This window comes from Falco punctatus (assembly GCF_963210335.1).
Source record: "Falco punctatus genome assembly, chromosome: 5".
NCBI lineage: Eukaryota > Metazoa > Chordata > Aves > Falconiformes > Falconidae > Falco > Falco punctatus.
In genome coordinates, this window is record NC_137584.1 from 69,018,450 (window position 1) to 69,038,080 (window position 19,631).

Consider the following 19,631-nt stretch of genomic DNA (forward strand, 5'->3'; position numbering starts at 1 on the left):
TTTGTTTGTTTGTTATGTTTTGTTTCAGGTATTAGTCACTTAGTCTAAGAGATTATTAGAGATGATTCAAGCTCACTTTTGGGGTACTTAAAATTATGATTTGCAAATGCCTAAGTGTGAATGTTTGTATATACGTGAAAGAGAAAATATGTATAATGACTAAGTTACAAGGGGCATCGTAATCATAGTAGCTGGAACAATGGGTTGTCATGGATTTCTTACTCTGCAAGAGTGGCCTTGAATATCTTTTCAGCATTGTCTTAGTTGACGCCCCAGACAGAACTTGGAAATGACATCCCAAAGATTTCTATCACTTTTGTGGAGATATATGAAAGACTTCATGAAGTCTCAGCGGCCTTGCAACTGATTTTATTTGAAAGGCACAAGGCTTTTTTCTTGTTTTCTCATTTCTTTACCAATAGCTGGAGTGACATTTACTGTAATTAAACTTTTGCAATATGTGATTTGAATATTCATACTTATGGTGATTCTTCCTCTGAATAGAAATATTCTCTCTCCTGAAAAAAGGAAGTCTTAAAACATCATGCTATTACGTTCCCAAATCTTAACAGCTGTACTTTGGACAGAAATGATTTACTGTGGAGATACCATAAGCATTCAAGGTGGAAAATTACCACCTCTATAAAGCTTTTTTGCTTTTTTTTTCTATATGTTTTTTTTCAGTTGCCTCTTTTTAGAATGATTGTATCTATCAATGAAACAGTAATACAGAAAAAGACTGTTTGCCAGGTAACATTTTGCTCTGACGTATGACTAGCCCTGACATTCTGCAAATCACAGGATCATAATATTCTCCAGTAATTTCTGCCACCTCCAACACACAGAGGAAGAACAAGGAGTGGGCAGAGCCATCTCTAATAAAGTGGTGGACTACTTTTTCCTTATGTACCTATCAATGTCTAAAGGAAAAAGGGCAAGACCGTCGTAAATAGTATCTGCAGTCCCAGAGGAGATGGGTTCAAGAAGGGCAGTCTGACTAACTCAATGTACTTCTTCAGCAGTTTGCAAGTTTAGTAGTTTGTGTGCTAACTCAAATGCAGAACAGTGCCTTAAGGCAATCTCTAACCAATTGCCACTAGATCTAGCTTAGTTTGCCACTATCAAAGATGTCTGCAGTTTCTAAAATATTATTGGCTTTACTGCTTATGGAAGCCGCTGCATATTAGGGAAGAGAAAAAGTGTATTTTATCAACATAGTTTAAAATTGGGTTTGTATGGGTAATATTACACAGGCAGTGTGACCATGGCTGAAGTTAGGCTTCATTAAAGGAGCAAAGTAATTACAATCGTTCTGGCTAATCATGCACAGTAATTGTGATAACCAGAAACAGTACTCTGACAGTCACTGCTAGCAAGGGTGACAGGTTATGTTTAGGACATGCAGATTCGTGGGCTGTATCCACAGTAGTGAATTATCCGTGCTCAGCAAGTGAGGCACAGAGCGGCCCAGCATTAATAATAAACTTCCTTAGATCTGGGAGCACAACGTCGTGGGAGCCCACACCGCGCCGCCGGTCTCGGGCTGGCTCACACCCGGGCCGAGCTGGGCCCCAGGCCCCTGGCGGGGACGCGGACGCTGCGGAGCAGACACGGAGCAAACACCGCCCGACACCGGGCACCGGCCGGGCCCAGGCGCGGCCGCAGCGTCCCGGGCGCCACGTTCGGACACGACCGGCCGCCCCAGCCGCCAGGCGCGCGCAGCCCGTGACGGAGGACCACGCGGGCGCCGCGCGCGGCCCCCGGAGCCGCCGTGCCGGGGGGGGGGGGGGGGGGGCGGGGCGGGGAGGCGCGCGGGGGGCGCGGGCGGGCGGCAGGTGCCGCCGTCAGGGTCACGGGCTCCCCCAGCGCCCCGGGCGCCATCGAGCGGCGGGGGCGCCGCCGCCGGGCACGGATCCATGTGGCGACTGTCTCTTCCAGCTCTACCCGGCTGCCGGCCGGGCCTCCCGCTTCTCTGTCCTGTCTCCCGTCTCCTGTCGCTCGCCTCCGACCAACGCGCCGCTCCAACACGCGTCCCTGACCGGCGCCGTTTCACCTCGTTCGCGCCTCATCTCGCTCCGGGCACCGCACGGAACCGCCCCGGCGCGCGCTGTCCCGGCCCCAACGGTTGAGTTGGCGGCGCGGGCCGGGCGCGCGCTGGGTGTCGCCCGCCTTGACTGAAAGTGTCCCCTCTCGGGGACCGGGCGCGTGTCTCTGCGCGTGTGTGTAGGAACGAGCTGCCCCGGGGGCCGCCACCGCACCTGTCGCTGCGAGTGACAAGGCAGCCCCGGGGCCGGGGTGTCGCACGACGGCTGCAGGGACACGGGGCTCCCCCCGCGTGCCGGGCGCGGGAAAAGGGCGTCATCTGCAAGGTGTGACCGGCCGAGCAGCGAACTGAAGGGACAGCTAGCAGAGGCAAGAGCCCAGCCGGTTATTTACAGTCGGCCTTGAAAGCGCAGCTTGTCGAGGGCAAGGACAGCTCTTTGCGCCCTGAAAAAAATAGTGAACGTCCCAGTACTGAATTGGGGGAAGCAAAATCACAATTGGGCAAACTGGCTGGCCCCATCTGTTCCCTGCGCTCCTTGGCCAAGACTGAGTTTAAATATGAGGATGATGAAGATGAATTTCCTCGAGTGACTAGTAAAGAAAATCCATATTCTGCTACTGAATTGGCTAAATTGAAAAAAGTGTTTGGCCTCAGGTACTGCTGAGGAGTCAGAGACAGAATGTGTTTGGAGAGTGTCGTTGTCTGGGGGGATCAGGCGTTGTTGAGGGAAAAGGGAGCCGAGGGCTGCTGGGGGCCAGGAGTGTTCCCCACCACTGGGAAGTACTGTGCAGCCTGGTCCCCGACCCAGAGAGCAGCCGGTTGGGCTGGGGGTCTTAACCCTTTGGAAGGGGGGAATCCCCTTGCTACTATGGGGACAGTCGACCAACTAGTGTACCATCCCCAGAACCCCTCTCACTTGCCAGGCCAACCAGTGCTGATACAATTGCCCACTGCTGGGACCATTCTATTGGTACTTGAAACTCCTGTGAATAAATACTACTGGAAGGCAAAAGATGCCCATGGAAAAGAACAAAATTAATATAAAATGGTTTATCCCATCCTAATAATGTTGATTCAGTTTTGGTTCCCTTGAGACTGAGTCCTTTTTTCCTTCCTTTTTACAGATGAAGCTGATGGGACAAAGTTGAGACTTTCACTGTAAGAAACAGACGCTGGTCTTGATTCTTGTATAATATTGGTAGTTTTAGCCTTGTTGATGTTCATAGCATGTATAGTGTACTATCACACACACTGCTTGGGTTGACTGTATTCTCTTTGTGCTTAACACCTTGGGAGACCCTCGACTTGCTATCTCAGGTCATGGATGGGAAAATGAATGTATAACCCTAGGTTACAATTGTAGAACCACAGTGTAAACCTCATAATTGTTCAAGGTATAAAAGCAAGTGGTATCAGACCCATGTTCAGTTACCCAATGGTACTTGGATACGATGTTCATATAATAATCACAAATGTATCAGTATTGTGGCAAAGGGTAAAGGGTTTAATATGGCTATTTTTACTTGTCAGTGAGGTAATACTACTGCAGAGAAGTATGTAGCACGAGTATTATGAACCAGCCACTTGGAACTCTAACAAACTGGTTAGGGGTACTCGAGGAGTTATCTATAATTTAAATCACATCATATGGTTAAAAGCTGTCCTAGAAATTATCACCAGTGAGAATGCTCGTGCCCTTGATCTGTTGGTGTATCAGGCCATGCAAGTGTGAACAGTGGTATTCTAACACCAAATGGTTCCCGATTACTTGCTAGCTGAGGAAGGGGATGTCTGTGGTAAAATAATTGATTCTAATTGTTGTTTAAAAATTGATGATAATGGCCAAGTTGTTAAGTGTATTACTTCAGGAATATGAAAACTGGCCCATGTCCCTGTACAGACCTGGGAGAGTTGGGAATTTGGTCCCTTCTCTTGGCTTCAGGTACCCCATGGGTCAAACACGTCCTTTCCTATATGTTATGTGGTGTTGCATTATTACTGTTCCTCCCATGTTTAATTCAATGCTTTGTACAGTTGATCCAGTGTACTGTTTCAAGTGTGCAATTCATAGCTGCCTCATCTGATGATGATGCAAAAGTATCTGTGTGGTATTTTGGTCTAAGCCTGAAACCCCAGTTGTAAGCATTGTATAAACTATGCTCTTTTCCACAGTTTACTATTTTCTCTACCTTTCCACCACCATGGACGAAGAGGTGACAAACTTTGAGACATGGGGTGGTGTGGGAGACCATATTGTGAGCTGACGGTCTCATAACTTGTTTGTGTACCTGCTGAGCTTGGTGTAAAGCTGCCTGGTGGGAACTTGGCAGTTGTGGACCAGACATGGAGCAAACAGCCCCCTGACACCAGACTTCGACCAGGGTCAAGCAGCCCCATCATTCTGGGGGACATGTCCAGACACGAACGACCACCTCAGCCTGCTGAGGCACGCATAGTCCAGGACAAAGGACCATGCGGTCGCCGTGTGTGCCCCTTACAACCACCATGCTGAGGTGGGGTGTGTGCATGGACAGGCAGTGTGTGCCGTTGTCAGGAAATGGTCTCCCCAAATGCCCTACAGTAGGCTGTGCCATCGAACAGTGAGGGCGCTGTCTGGAGCGCCCTTCCCCCCCCCCCCCCCCCCCCCCCCCATCCCCCCCGGACAATGAGACTATGGACCAACGGGACGCTGCTGGATCCATGGTGGTGACTGTCTCTTCCAACTCTATCCTGACTGCTAGATAGATTTCCTTCTTTTCTATCCTTTCTTCCTTTTCCTATCACTCTTTTCTTATCAACACTCTGCTCCAATAAAGCTCCCTGATTGGCAGCACTTGACCTCGTTTGCATCTTCATCGTGCTTCGGGTACAACACTGAATCTCCCTGGCTTGGGCTGTCCCAGACTGGAACAGATGTAGAGCACACAAACTGCCTGCTGGGAATGGTCACTCCAGCCATGACTTGAACTGGGGTGGGAGAGCTACTTGGTGTAGATTGAAGCCTGTCCGTGGACCATTCTTGCAATTTAACAACACAGACTGCTGGTTTCCAGCATCCAGGATTATGCTCCACTGCTGTTCAGTTTACTAATATTTTAGTAGCCACAGACATCCTTTCAGAAAGTGTAACTGCTTCTTTCCCACAGCAGTTTAGTGGATGGTATATTAGAAGCATGCTGTTCCCCAGAGTGTATGTTGCTCAAAGTCCTCCATTTGTGCTGAGTTTATTGAGCTTGAAGAAGTTCAGTAACATAAAGGTCTTTTGACAGAGTTCCCAATTCTCCATTAATTTATTTCTATATATTCTCTCTCTCTTTCCCCACCTCCAGCTCCTTTGGAAGCCGACAGTATCTCCAAAGACACATGAGGCTATTTTTAGTGCTTTTCAGGCAGCGTAGTCTCCAGGGTGATACTGGTGGTAACCTCATGTTTTCACTCATATGCCCTGTAAGCTACCAAAATGTACCTCAGCCTGAACAGCAACACTAGAAATCAGTATCTCTGCTGATGTCTACAAACCGTGTTTGACTTCCTTTATAAGTCATAGAAGGAAATGGGTAACTTTTCTGACTTTCTTAAGTGTACATTAAAATGAGATTATTATTATCCTACCAGTGTGTTGAACTCCTGTCTGTAAAAAAAGCTTATGAAATTGCCCAGCCACAGGTGTCTGTGTTCTGGGTGTCTACATGGGATGAAGAGGATGCTCAAGAGCCTCTTCGGAAGTCATCTGCAGTTGATAACACTTAGTGAGTTATGCATTAGAGTACACAATATATCAAGCAATGAGCTGAGTCTTTCATTGCTTGTTATTCTGAGACACTGTCCTCTTGAAATCTATAATTAGAAAGTCCATATAATTGATTTTTACTACTACCTTTTTGTATCTCTTCTCCTTTAGCTGTCTCAAAATTAAAGCTGAAAGAGTCGCATTTGTGCAAACATTATGGACATTAGAAAGTCGTGCCCTATGCAAACGGGTACTTAAACCTGGGTATCTGTGGTATTAATATCTGTCATATCAGGATTCACTCCACAAAAGCAAAGGAAAATAGAAGAGAAAGGAGTCACACTACGACCTTCTCATGATATAAGCTAAAATTAGGCTTCTTCATTATGTTCTGCTTTATAGCTGTGAAGAAAAGAATGAAAAAGGAAGGGTCAATATATTTAATATGTTTTCTGTAAAACCTTCTTCTTATTATTTTTAAAAAAATAAAATTCTTTTGGTTTCCTGTAACTGCCATACAAGATAAAAGCCACTGAAGACTTTGGCTGTAATTCTCATATTCATATGGAGAGAAATAACTTCCCTCTGTGGATTAATTTATTTTAATGATAATATGTAGAAGCTCCATTTTCATAAAGTTGGTTTTGGTATTTCTTGTTTATTTTAATGCTCAGTTCTTGTTCAGGATCACTAAAATAAATAAAAAACAAAGCTGAAATCTCAATTTGGAGTTTGTTTCAGATTTTAAAACAAAATACTAAGTTTGTCCTTGCATTAGAATTAATTAAGCGTGTCTCTATTTTTGTGAACTATTTTCAGGGGAATGGTAATTTCTAGACATTTCTAATGAAAACAGTTCATAACAAGATCAATAGCATGACTTTCTAATTATGAAGTTCTTGCTATTGCTCAAGTAATCACTACAATCGGTTTAACTCATTTACCAACAGGGGGCTCACGATTAAAAATTTGGAGGGGTTGAAATGCAAAAGCGAACTGCTGCCTCCTTGTTACAAAAACATACTGCTAAGTTGCTTGGCATTTTGATACATACAGTAGGCTATCAAAAGACATCCAGCAATACTGCTGCTGCACCAAAGGCTGTTAAAATGAATTGCTAGATGTCCCTCTAGGATCCTCACTGATTACAGATATTAAATGATTTTCAACTTAAATATAAACCTAACAGATTTAACATGTGGCAGAAAAACAGCTTGAGAGTTACTATGGGCACAAGGCCATTTACAGTCCATCACTGTAGGTACGCTATTCATATGGTGCTGATATTCCAGCACCCACTGCTTAACCTTTTGTAGGGCATGGGTCATTTTCCAGTTAACTACAAAATCAGAAGGTGTTCAGCAACTGCAGGGGAAAAAAGTGTCTGGGGTGATGGTAAAATTTGTATGCTGTTGTTATGGGAAAGAGTTGTTTCTGGACTTTTTAGTACAGGTGGGTCTGTTTCATGGGCTGTGAATGGCAAGCTTCCAGTCTCTTTGTATCTGCCTTAGCTAAACATAATTCAGTGCTGCTATCCTGGCATCCTACTAATTAGCACCACATGCAGAGTGAGTCTCCCTATGATAAATAGAATGTACACAAACACAGGATACTCATATGAATGTAAATATATGTTGACAGCCCTATAATAAAGTTGAAATAGTTTTAACAAGTCCAGTAGCATGCAAATTTTTTCTGATCAATTTATAAGCAGTGGTATATAAACTAGACTGCTAAGCATTTGTGATTAAACTGAAAATAAAATAAAATATATAGAAGTCAAGTAACAAAAATAAATTTATTTTGCATATTAATTAAAAAAAAAAAAAAGGGAAATAGCAGTCCTTCCATTGTGTCCTAATTTTGTGAGAGGTTATCCTCATCAGTATTTGATTGCTTTGTGGACTGAACCAAGGATAAACTCAGGTTCAGTCATGCCCTAATTACTTTTTGTTTGTCTTTTGGCAGTTGAGTGTGCATGTGAGTAACGAAAAACACTTATGGATATTAAAATGGAATTATTTAAATATGTTTTTGAATTTCTGAAATGTTCCAATAGCTCTTTAATAAAAGTAGAGGTAATGAAAGAGTGAATTTAGAAACTACAATGGATAGTGGAATTATTTCTTACGCTGTACAGTATGGCAGTGGTCAGAAAACTCAAGCAAGATGTAGAATCTGTCTTTATGGATTTAATCTGGGGTTCTTTTGGTTGGTTGTTTTTTTTCTTTCACAGTAAAGAGAGAAAAGATTTCAGTTTTTATGCAATAGCCAAAGTGCATTCTCAACAGCATGCATTTTAAGACAAACCTTAGTCTCTACTGTTGATATTTTTTTTCTCTACATTAAATATTTAAGTCTTCTTTAAAACATCAAGCAAAAGCTTAGTTCTGTAGTTCAGTTGTCTAGATCTATACCTACTTTCCAAATCTTACTACAATGACTATTAAATATTTAGTAAAGGCAGAGCAGCATCCCTAGGAGAGACTGACAGCATCCTTTCTCAAAGTGTACTATAAGATTAGTAGAGTATTCTTACTGGATATCTTGGCTGAGATCCCTGAAGAAAAGCAAAGGAATTCTGTCATGGACTTTGGATGAATGCCCTAGTCACTAAGTTATTAGGTAAATAAACAGTCAGAACCTGTACAATAGGAGTGCAAGCCTTTTCTTGTTGGTTTTGTTTCAGGGATGGGATGGCTTTTGTTACAAATCTTTCCAAAACAAAACATTCCAAAATGGTGAAACAATCCATTCAATTTCCCTAAACTTCTTGCTGCTTTGGGAAGAATTTTTCTTTAGAAGGGTTGTTTTTTTTTTTTTTTTAAAAAAAAAGTCATCGATTAAAAAGACAGTAAATAACATCTGATCATGAAACAAGCCTCTTGTGTGACTTAAGCATTTCATTTGTTTGTCTTGGTATGAAGAGAAATAATTTGTTCCTGGCAAAATTCTTCCTACCCCAAGAAGCAGTACTGCATATTTAAAAAAATTTTTACAGTGCAAAGTAGAAAAGATTTTCTATTTCTTCTGGCAATTATTTCAATTAGTTAACTCTTAAGGTGAGTTAGAAGGAATAAAAAGAATGCAATTTTGTGAAATCCAGAAACTTTTAAATCTGTTTTAATGCCATTATAGAATGAAATAAGGGTTTTCCAAAATCTCTAAAAATATAGGTATAATCAAACTGTGAAAGACTCCAGTTCCTGCTTGGACAACAGTCCAGCTGTATGTGCTCTCATGATTCATTTTTTATCACAGCCAGACTAGAAATTTAAATACTTATGTCACCAAGGATGACCTGTACATGAAGCAATCCATATTGCCTATGGTAGAAATGTCATTCAGGAACTGAGGAACACTTCATGTCATGCAGAAAATTCAGAGTTTCCACAAAGAAGCATGTATTTGGGGAGGGGGGGGGGGAGAAAAAAAAAAGAAAGAAAAAAAGAAAAGCAAAGTCAGAATATTCTGTTCTGCTCACTGTCAAGGATAATGTTTTCATTTCTTTTACATTTGAGTTTCTTTGATACTTTTAGCTACTTTACACAAGCTACGTCTCAGTGCTTTCTTTGCTAAACTGATGAAATAGATCTCTCAAAGCTTCTCAGCTGCATTTAGTCTTCTAATTTTTCCTGTTTTTCCTGTTTTGCATATTTGTGCTTCAATTTGCCAATAACCATGTTTAAGTGTATAAAACTAACTATCACTCTAAATTAAAAAATCAGTTTCTATATGCTAAAAGCACAAATAATGTTATTTTCTATTCTCACTCATTGTAAGAGTTTGGGGTTTTTTTAGTCAAAGAACAGGTATTTGCTGTCACAGCTATAATGGATAATGTCATTGAGTATTGTTTTAGCCGTTCCTAGATCTTTTCAGAATCATTAGGTTCAATTTTTCCCTTCCTCAGCTGTGCAATTGGCTATATTAGAACATATTTTGTGCAAATATGCTTTGTTTACTAAGGAGTCTATATTTCTAGGAGTATTTCCCTTCTTGATCATTTTTTTGCTTTTCTGCCAGTATTTTCCTCTGTAAATTTCATCAGCATTGCACTGATGTTTTTACTCTGGATCACTGCTAAAATGTTGGAAAACATAAGGCTAATCCTGATGGACCTCAACTAGAAACACTGCTACTTAATTGTAATTCCTGATGGTGGGTGTTCTATTAAATCTACCAGCAAGCTGTCAGAATCACAGTGTCACAGAAAGGCTGAGGTTGGAATGGATCTCTACAGATCATCTTATCCAACTTCCCTGATCAAGCCTGGACACCTAGAACCAGTTTCCCAGGACCTTGTCCAGATGGCTTTTGAATACCTTCAAGGTTGGAGACTCCACAGCATCTCTGGGCACCTGTGCCAGTACTTGGTCACCTTCATAGTGAAAAAAAAAAAACGTTTTTCCTGCTGTTCAGGCAGAAACTCCTGTGTTTCATTTTGTGCCCATTGTCTCTTGTCTGTCACTGGGCACTACTGAAATGATCTCTGCTCCATCTTCTTTACACTCCCTTCAGATATGTATATACATTGAGGAGATCCCCCTGAGCCTTCTCTAGGCTGAACAGTCCCAGCTCTCTCAGCCTTTTCTCATAGTGCATGCTCCTGTCTCTGCTATTGCTGAGAGACATCTTTAGCAGCAGCAAATGTGTGCTGTTTGAGCCTTTGTGATTTCTCGCTCAGGATTCTTAATCATCTTATTAGCCCTTTACTAGACTCTCTCCAGCATGTCTGTGTCTCTGTACCGAGGAGACCTGAATGGGACAAAGTACGGTAGGTGTGGCCTCTGCTGAAGGGAGGAGAAGGATCACCTCCCTTGTCCTGCTGGCAACACACCTCCCAGTGCAGCCCAGGATGCCATTAGCCTTTTCTGCCACAAGGGCAGATTTATGGCTTATGTTCCATTTGGTGTCTACCAGAAACCCCAGGTCCTTTTCTGAAAAGCTGCCTTCCAGCTGGCCAACCTAGTATCTCCTGGTGCCTGAAGCTGTTCTTCCCCAGGTGCAGGAATTTGCACTTCTCCCTGTGGAACTTCATGAGTTTCATTCCTGTCAGGTCATTTCTCCAGCCTCTTAAGGTCCCTCTGGATGGCAGTACCAACCCTCTGGCGTATCAACCACTCCTCCCAGTTTTGTGTCATCTATAAATTCTCTGAGGGTACATCGCCCCGTCATCCAGATCATTAATGAATTTGCTGACCAGTATTGTAGCCAGTATCACACACTTATTGCACAAGTTAATGTCAACTTTACTACTAGCATTTAATATTTATTTAGTATGACATGATGTACATGTTATCAAACATTACATAATACTTTTACATAGCTTTCTTCATCTGCCACATCTGGTATTTCAGTACCTGACATATTGATAGACCATTCTCCATAAAAGTTTCCCCTATTCTGCAATCAAGTTTCTTACTAACTCTTTCATTATTTTGCATTGAAGTTAAGAATTTCAGTCTTCAGGGAAGCAAAATATGATATTCCACATCCTGCATATAACCTACACATCAATAAACCAGCACAGATTTGGGATTTTAAATAGTGAATACTCAGAATAAACTATTTGTGAACAGTCTACAGCCTAGTAATTATTCATGTAAATTGAAGAATAGGAAAGATTCATCATGAATTATTCAGCCAACTCTCTTGGATAAGTGTGTAATCATTTATTAAAATCTGTATAGTATATTGAACAAGTAGAATGCTATATTTACTTGGTCTAAAAGATGATAGTATGATAGGAGTGGAAAATGTTCAAATGAATGAAATGAGAAAATGTATGAATTTAAAATAATCAGAAAGTGTTTTGAGACACAAAGAGAACAATGGACTGCTAAGATCATGTGGATATACAAATTCAAATGTTATACATAATATTTTATGATGTGGTTCAAGATTAATGAGTTAGTTACAATTTTGCAGAGTACTGAGATGATTAAATGCAAAAATAAAACATTGGAACACCCCCTAATTTTTATTAAGTTCAGTGAATTAATATCAGAAAATAAATCATGACATTTTTTAGTTGAAGTTCAAATGAACAAAATATGTAGCCTGGATAGCCAAACTGAAGCTTGAGAAACAAGATAATTATCATCATTTTCCTAAATGTTGTGTGGAAGTATTAAAAATAGAGTATTTCTGCAACTTATGAGGTATACTGTATTACACAAGAAATAACCTAATAAATTCGAATTCTGTTTGAAGAAATAAAAATGAAGATTTCCTTGCTTTTTCTGCTGTATATTTCCAAAGTACCAAATGTATTCTGTTAGAAGGAGAAATGAGGTATATTTTTATCAGGTACATTTTTCAATTCCTGTGCTGAATGAAAACAAACCAACCACCACCAACAACTCCCTGATCCATAAACCAAATAATTGAAACCACAAAGCTTATCAGCTATTTCTTGAAGTACAGAAACCCTTTTTTTCCTTCTCCTCCTTCTTCCTCCCCTCTCTGCCCCTCTTCACTTTCAGTTGACAGGTTCACAGAGTTCCTTTGTGCCCTGGAAGGTAGAAGATGTGTGAGATATGTGGTACTAAGGGAGTCAGAATATTCTGAGATATTATTAAACAAGGAGATTCAATTAATTTGAAAAAAGCGACATTTCACAGAGAGGCTGGGACTCCATGCCAGGTGTGCTGAGCACAGAAGAGTGCAGGACTTATCTGTATTTAACAGACCACCTTAGTATTACAAGTCTAAAAAGACTTAAGTTTTCTCTGGAGAAGATTAGTATAAAAAAACCAAACCAAACCAAAACACACACACACCCACACCCAAAAAAAAAAAAAAAAAAAAAAACCAAAAAAACCAAAACCAAACACCATGCCAAAAAAAGAATGTAAAACATTCTGCAACTGAAATGAAAAATCACTTAAATTTACTAAGTGGCTAGCCAGTCTTGAAAAATGATAAATTTCCTGGGAAACCCTCTGTTTAGCTGAAACCTTTCCATATGTGCCTGGCTAGACAACTCCAGACAGATTCCTTCTAGCTTACAGAAATTAAGGAGACAAGGTAAAACTTCCAGATAGAACCAATCCTTTCAGCAGTGCAGCTGTGGAAGGTTTCTTTAAAAAGGAAACCCTAACTTGTTAATCATGTTCAGCTACTATGTGAAAGCTTATAAAAAATATCCACACCTATACCAATATAATTTATATATTTATTATATTTTATATGCATTTATGTGCATATGTCCATATGTATGTATATTCTGGCTAGGCAGAAGTGTCAAGCATCCTTGTTCTCACAACCTGGAGGTACTATGTATGTGTGTCCTGTTCTAATTCTCTGTACTTGTCTGCTTTGGCTACATTAGGAGAGAAGATATGGGTCTAGGTTGATTTTTGGACTAAACCAGTGTGACCACTCTTGTGTTCTTATAGTCAGTGCCCACTCCCAGTCAGATGATAGGCCATGCTTCCTTTTGAAGTTACTTACCTACCACTAGTGCTCCACACACCTTAGTTTCAGAGTGGTTTCAGAAGTGACTATTTTGCAGGCAGCTACCTAGTAGGATCAGGATGCAAAGAGATCTGCTGAGGTGATTCAAACCCCAAGAAAATGCTCTGATCTCAAGTATATAAAAAAAGTGAAAGTTTTCCTGATATTCAGAGAATTGTTTGGTTTGGTGTTTGGTTTTTGGGTTGGTTTTTTTTGTTTTGTTTTTGGGTTTTTTTTTTATATATATATATTATAAAGGTATGAATAAAGAGATGTGAAAAAATACGTAGTCAGGACTTATTTTTTCCATATGTTTGCTAGAGTGGCTGTACTCCAGAGTTTACACAGATGTGAAGAAGATAAAAAAGTATAAGCAGGCAACTACTTTGAATTGTTTCATATTAATCCTTCTCCTTCTTTCAACAGAGTCCTCACTACTGATAAAATTATAACTTTATCTTTGGTGTCTTTCTTCTGGGGAGCAAAACTCTTAAAAATATGTTTTCTTCTTTTTTGTAAAATGTCTTGGTAAAGTACTTTGGTATAACTTCAGTGTTCAGGAGTGCAGTGTTTTGACTGAAATAAGTTATGAAACACAAATCTTATTAAGATCTGTATTTTCTCTGCCTTAGGTTATAGTTTAACTATCTTAATAATTGAGCTTTATTATCATAATTACTATAATAATTTAATGTGGATATTCTCCCAACACACAGTTTATCCTTAGGAGAACACGGCCATGCTGTTATCTCTATATCACAAAGGGCAAAGTAAGGCACACAAAAGCTAAATGATTTGATTAATGGCACAGAAAATATTTGTCTGAGAGCAGGGAATTAAAAACAACTTTTTTTTTCCTAAATCCTAGTCCTCCTTCTATTACTTTACCTCTGTTAAAATATATTAAATATATGAATCTACTTTGTTGGAAATGTGGTTTTGTATTTGTAAGACTTTTTTTTTTTTTTTTTTCTAGTAGAGAAGCAGACAAAAAAAATGCCAGAAGCTGTGAGAAAGACATCAGTGCACCAGCAGAAGGGAAGTTTGAACTCCAGGCAATGTTATACACCTTTTGGCCAGTACTGAAGTGCACATTTAATCCAGACCCAGTCAACACTTAGTAATGCTGCTTAACTTGAGTCCTGCAGGCCAGAACAGTTCCAGCAGCTCTAGACATACACGTACTTACACACACAGGGGAAATTAAAACTCATAGAAAGAGGGTGAACTCAGAGGAACAGGTATTGATTCTTCATATAAATGTTTTATTAGTAGAGATGGTTCTAACAAAATTATTTTATAAACCCAAATTAAGATGACAGTAGTAGCTTAAAATGTTATGGTATATGCCCAGAAGAGTAACTATTGCACATATAACAACACTGGGGGAAAGGAGGGCCAGTCAAATAATGCCTGGCTCTTTAGAACAAACACTGCCACGGCCAGCTGAAAGGCTGAATAGAGATCTAAAGTCAGCCAGGAGCATTTTGGTGTTTCTCACCACATCACACCTGACAGAACCGCAGCTCTAGCATGTATCTGCCTCTGTGAGCAGGTGTGGGAGCAGACTGATGCAGCAACGAGTGTAGCTGGTTTTTCATGGGCAGACTGCCTCCACTCCCTCCCATTCTTACTTCTCCCCATGCACAAGAAGATGTAAATCTTACTCTGTGGCTTTAATAAGGTCTTGAACCAAACAGAGACCCGCTTGCTTATCTGGACCAAAGCTCTGCTCAGACCAGCTGAAAGAAAGGAGAGAGAAGAAAGTGTTGTTTTTTTTAAAATCTAGTTAGTGCCAATATTCATTATTATTTTTCTTAGAAAATAAGAAGTGTCAGTGAAGTGTTTGAAACCCCCTAGGGTAATAACTTTCTCAAACTCCAGAAGTACCATGCAGTTGCTATATATCAAAATGCTGTGTGTTTTCATTTCCTTTCCCATAATTAAAAGTTTGCTTTGATGTTTAAAAGCACAAGTATACCCAAGAGTAGAGTACCTAGAAAGTGTTCATATTTGATACTTCTGTAAACCAATGCAATTTACCTCTTATTAATAACAGAAATTAAGAAAAAAAACCCAAACACAAACCCTTGTGTTAAAAATCTTCCCTGTAAAAGGTTTGAAATAATGAGTTTTTCCTTACAGACAACAGCAAAAGTAAAAAGTGAAAACTGGGAGCAGAAACCCCTCTGGTTTAGAAGACATTGAAGTTGTTGGGCAGTGCATAGGTTCTAAGAGCTTGACAAGCTAAGAAAATGACACATTGTTTGAATTAAACCCACATGACTAGGAAAGATTGTGGGAGGGCTTCAAAAAGCTACAGTGAAGTGCTGCTAGGCATTTATGCTGTTCTGTGCCATGCGGTAAATTGGTTTGATTTAGTAGGGTGCTACTAAACTGCAGGATCCGAGAGTGCCTCTTGGTTCTGGGCTCTGGCTGTGTCCCACCTCCATGTCCATGTGAGGCATCTGCCCCATCCTTTTTTCCTGGTTTTCTACAGGGTGAAACCCGGACACACAGGCCAGAGGCAGCAATGATGAGTTCTGGCTGGTTCACCTACCTATGGGATTGAGGTTTTAGTAATTCAGTGTGCATACATCATGGTGCAAACAGGCAGAAAAGAGAAGTTTTGAGGTTAAATGAAGACAGTTTCACACACTGCATACGTTGGAATTAGAGAATTTGTAATATGAAGAGGTCCTGACAGTGCTGGGACTGTTTAGCCCCGAGGGAGATTTGATCAAGGTGTATAAATATCTGGTTGGAGGGAGTAAAGAAAACAAAACAAGACTTTTCTCAAAGGTGTCAAATGAAAGGACAAGCTGTAAAGGGCACAATCCGAAATAATGACAATTCCTTTTAAAATTAACTAAAAGGGTTTTTTTAAATTTCTTTTTCTTTGTGAGAATGTTGGAACACTAGCTCAGGTTGCCCAGAGAGATGGTGGAGTCTCAGTCCCTGGAGATATTCAAAGTCTGACTGGACACATCCCTAAGAAATCAGCTCTAGTTGATCCTGCTTTGAGTAACAATGCTGGACTAGACAACCTCCTTACCAATGTCAGCCATTCTCTGATTCTGCAGTATTAATACGTATATGCATATATCTCACATGTCACATATCATATACCCTATATCATATATATACATGTCTAAATATATGCATACATATAAGTATAAACTGGAATGTAGATTAGTCATCTTCAACTTACACATGGCACCGCTATATATGGGAAAATTCACCCAGAAGAAACTTGCATTTGTTATAATATTTTCTACTTCTACCTTGATACAAAATTTTCAGTAAAAACTCTCAGTTAAAAATGACTGGCTCAAGAGATGTTGTGTAGTGTTGGCAACCTGTGTGTAATAGTGTGTGTGGGTGAACCTCACCGGTCTACCTTAGGACAACTGAAAAGAATTAAAGAGTTACAGACAGAAAAGTTACAGATTAAAATAAACAAGGGAATGTTTGGAAAAATCTTAAGATGTGTCTGGCTGGGATAGAGTTAATCTTCTTCAGAGTAGCCCTTATGGTGCTGTGTTTAATATTTGTGACCAAAACAGTGTTGATAACACAACAACATTTTATCTATTGCTGAACAGCGCTTGCACAGTGGCAAGACTTTCTCTTTTCCTCACTGTCTCCCCCAGCAAGTAGGTTGGGGCTGGGCAAGAGATATGGAGGGATCACAGGCAGGAGGGCTAACCCCAGCTCACCAAGGAGGTACCCCATAACATGTAACACCATGCTCAGCAATAAAACTGGGCGGAGGAGTCTTCCCAAAGTAGCTGGATCTTGAAGACCAACTGGGCATTCGTCTGCTGGAAAGATATGATGAGTGACTGTCTGTGCCTAATTTTTTTTTCTTTTCTTCCTTTTCCTTATTTTTCCTTCACTTATTTAACTGTTTCTATTTTGACCCAGGACTCTTTCTTGCTTCTGTTAGGAGGTCGAAGTGAGTGAGCATCTGGTGGTTCTTCATAGCTGACCAGGGTCAACCCTTTACAGGTGGATGTGAACAACATATACTTGTCACCATAAATTGTACTCCACATATGTACCCTTACTGATCTTTAGTACCTGCTGATGTGGATATGCATATCATTCTCAGGCTGTGACTCCAAATTTGAACTTAGCCTAGATGTATTATTTCTGACTGAACTGCAAGGAAAAAGTGCTATGCTAAAAATACAATGAAAGCAAAATTAAAAAAGGATTTTATTTTAAAAATAAACTATGAGAACTTTAGCTATCTCCAATGTGATTTTGTATAATTTACATAAGAGTCCGTAAGATCAGAAGTGTCGAAGTTTAACCAAACTACTAATAATTGCTGTTTATTTTTTCCCAGTTGTTTTATAGCATGACAAGAATTTTTTGATTAAATATATTGGTTTCCTTCTGGTCTTGTTGAACTCAAATACCACTGGAGCTGGAACTAATTGGCAGTTTCAGTAGGGATAAAAAGCATTGAAAAGAAATGGAAAATGACCAGATTTTTCTCTCACCTCTAGAAAGAGCCTTCTGAGCTTTTGAGGCCAATAGCAGGACCCTGTGAACACACTTACTTATGTGTCTCATACTGCAACTGGTCCATGGATAAAAAGAGGCTCTTTTTTTCTTAATGTCAAGTCTACCACTATTGGATAAATACAACTTTAAAAATTAAACAAAAAGTTAAAGCATCTGTAGAGTTTTGATGAACTATTGAAACACAGCATTTTTGCTCTTGGAGTTTCTAGTATTATAGCATAATTTTATTCTTAGATCTGTTTCATTTTGCCTCTAACACATTCCAGTTCAGAAAGACATTGAGTGTAGTTATAGTTTCCTAGATGTAGCCTGTATTAAATCCTTTTGAAATATTTCATTTTCTTTCCTGCGCTAAACATATTCTCTGAAGTCCCCATGAACAGACAGATTTCTCAATAAGCCTAAACTCTAAGGTAAAATTAAACTTTTCCTAATTAATAGCCACAAATAGAAGTGTATTGTTTGGATGAGGTATTTGGAATAAGATCAAGTCCTTCCAATATAACCATCTGAACTGTAAGAACTCTAAGCTAAACTAATTGTCTAGATGTTATTCATGGCTACTGAATGGATTAAACGGATGAGTCACTGTCTGGAAGTCCTCTCTTTTCATGAACCAGAGAAGGATTTGTGATAAAATGGCAGTTAAAATAAAATTTCTACTCTGTGGGGGAATTTTATGTGTTTATATATGATGTTACATATACAGGGCATGAAAATTAGTAAGTATTTCAGCATGTATTTTTTTTAGACATGAGAAAATGTGAACATTTATTATTTACAGTCACAGTTGTTGCCTTTATGTGGCCAGTGTATATCTACTAAGATTTTTTCTGTGAAAGTTTATATATGTACTTAAAAAAAATATTTCTTAGAAGCTTCTGGGTCTGATTTAATTGTGAGGGAGTCTGGAGTCCTGTTTGGTGGGCAGAACTTTCCATGTGTTTCCATGTACTGGAATGTTTCCGCCATGCAATATATAGATATGTATTAGACACACAAGAATCTATCTAGATAATAATTGTATAGATGAATTCTATATAATATAGATAAAAACATATATAATATTATAATATAATATATATTATATTATATATATTATATGATAAAAATATAATAATTAATTATCTATATAATGTGATGTAGCTAACATAATATAAAATACACATGTATGACTTGCCTTTTGGGAACACGTGAAACCCAAGAATAAGTCTAAAGAAAAGAACATGGAGAAGATAATTCTAAGTAATTTAAAGAAAACTGGTGCTGGTATTTCAGATCTCCACAGGCTGCTGCTGACCTTATCTATGTTGCATTCTATTTCAGATATACATTAGACTTTGCTATAAATATTTGGAGAAGCACAGGATCAACTAAGGGAGATGAATCTGTGAGAGAGTAGGGTAAAAAAAATCCTTGGGAAGGAGGCAGAAATTAGCCATTTTTCCACCAATAATATTTGCCATTTACATTGCTTTTTAATTTACCATGTTTTTATTTCTCTATCATTTCATTTTCCATAACAATTTTCTCAACATTTGTTAGTCACAATTTAAGATTGTAACATGGAAAAGCTGGACAGAAAGTATTTCATCCAGGTTGGTAAAAACAATTTCTTCTTTTGCCAGCTAAGTGATATGAAAACATAATATCAGAGATTCCTATTTTGAGATTGGTTAGTGTGATCTGAAAGAGAAGCTGCTGAGTACCTTTAACTGCTAGAGGTCTCAATTAAATTAGAGTCTGACTGCATTACACGACAGATTCCAGAAGACTATGTAAATAACTAAAACTGTTGATCAATGAGAGGCAAGCCTCAGGTAGGTATTCCTACCCCAGGATCCTACAATGGTTACCAAC

At 39.5% G+C, this 19,631-nt stretch overlaps 1 long non-coding RNA gene across 1 annotated transcript in view; it reads right to left on the minus strand.

The window, feature by feature from the left end:
• Positions 1-1,849: 1,849 nt before the first annotated feature.
• The window catches only part of LOC308064473, a 61,295-nt gene continuing 43,513 nt past the window's right edge, over positions 1,850-19,631 (minus strand). Inside the window, exon 3 of the long non-coding RNA XR_013928397.1 lies at positions 1,850-14,977. This is a non-coding gene — a long non-coding RNA (uncharacterized lncRNA). The remainder of the gene's footprint in view (positions 14,978-19,631) is intronic.